General features: G+C 41.8%; 1 pseudogene; it reads left to right on the top strand.

Moving 5' to 3' along the window:
- Positions 1-213: 213 nt before the first annotated feature.
- LOC149233879 (leucine aminopeptidase 2, chloroplastic pseudogene) lies at positions 214-1188 on the top strand (annotated as a pseudogene).
- Positions 1189-1525: the final 337 nt, after the last annotated feature.

Raw genomic sequence — 1525 nt, 5'->3', positions numbered from 1 at the left:
TTTCCTCCAATCCCGTGTTATCACTGACAAAATTTCAATGCCAAATGTCTTACATTTGTTTGATGGTAAAGCACATAAATCCTTTTCAGCAGTTTCGCAGCGCAACATGCTTTAAGTGATTTCGTAGCGCATAATTCATATTTTGCACTGGTTGCGCTACGAAATTGGGGATTTGTCCGAAACCATAGCCCACCCATATCACCTTTGTCTCCTATGGGTTTTGTGGGAATATCTGACTCATGTCATAGTGCTGAATCTTATCATCAATATACAGATAATACTGCTGTGTTTCATTCTCAAGGTTTTTCCTATAATCCCGCTACATTGGATGTACTCACTGCAAAGATATTGGATGTAGAGCAATGTGAAGAGTTGAAAATGGGATCATATTTAGGAGTGGCTGCAGCATCTGCAAACCCTCCAAAGTTCATTCACCTTTGCTACAAGCCTCCAACTGGAGATGTTAAGACTAAACTTGCCATAGTTGGAAAAGGATTGACATTTGATAGTGGAGGTTACAACATCAAGACAGGACCAGGATGTCTTATTGAACTCATGAAGTTTGACATGTGAGGTTCTGCAGCAGTTCTTGGTGCAGCAAAGGCTATTGGTCAAATTAAGCCTCCCGAGGTGGAGGTCCATTTCATTGTTGCTGCATATGAAAACATGATTAGTGGCACTGGTATGCGGCCTGGTGACATAGTTACAGCTTCAAACGGGAAGACAATTGAGGTAAATAACACGGATGTAGAAGGCAGGTTGACATTGGCAGATGTTTTGGTTTATGCATGTAAACAAGGCGTTCATAAGGTGGTCGATCTTGTAACTCTCACTGGAGCCTGCATAATTGCTCTTGGAAATGAAATTGTTGGAATGTACACTCCCAATGATGAAATGGCAGAAGAAATATCCAAAGCTGCAGAAATTGCAGGAGAAAAGTTTTGGAGAATGCCACTTGAGGAAAGCTATTGGGAATCAATGAAATCTGGGATTGCTAATATGGTGAACACTGGAGGCCGTCCAGGTGGCTCCATCACTGCTGCACTTTTTCTTAAGCAGTTTGTGGATGAAGATGTGCAATGGCTGCATATAGACATGGCTAGACCAGTGTGGAGTGATAAGAAACGTGGCGTAACAGGATTTGTTGTCTCAACCTTGGTTGAATGGGTTTTGGAAAACTCATCATGAATACTAGCTGAACAAAAGGGGTTCTGTTGACGTTTATTATTTCAATATTTCTGTGAACATGATCAACTGGTCTGCTGTATCGTCTTTTCTGGCATGGATTGACTAGTCAAATAAATATGAAGATTGGGAGCCGAGGTTTTGTTCCCTTTGTTCCCAGTTCACCAACTGAAGCTAGAAATGGCGATGCATAGGCACGGTAATTCTAACCGAGTGTTGATGATCTACCGGTTTCTGGTTGAAATTGTATATCTGAATGAGCTGAGACACACAAGTCACAACAGGCATGAGTTTGCTAACTGTGTGTCGTAAGGGCGCTTGAATGAGAATCATCGCTCAT

The sequence above is a fragment of the Pinus tabuliformis genome, chromosome 8, assembly GCF_031772625.1.
Source record: "Pinus tabuliformis cultivar Carrire ecotype Pingquan chromosome 8, CPIR1, whole genome shotgun sequence".
In the NCBI taxonomy this organism is placed as follows: Eukaryota; Viridiplantae; Streptophyta; class Pinopsida; order Pinales; family Pinaceae; genus Pinus; species Pinus tabuliformis.
The sequence above is the reverse complement of the archived record's forward strand: the minus strand, read 5'-3'. Positions and strand labels throughout refer to the sequence as shown.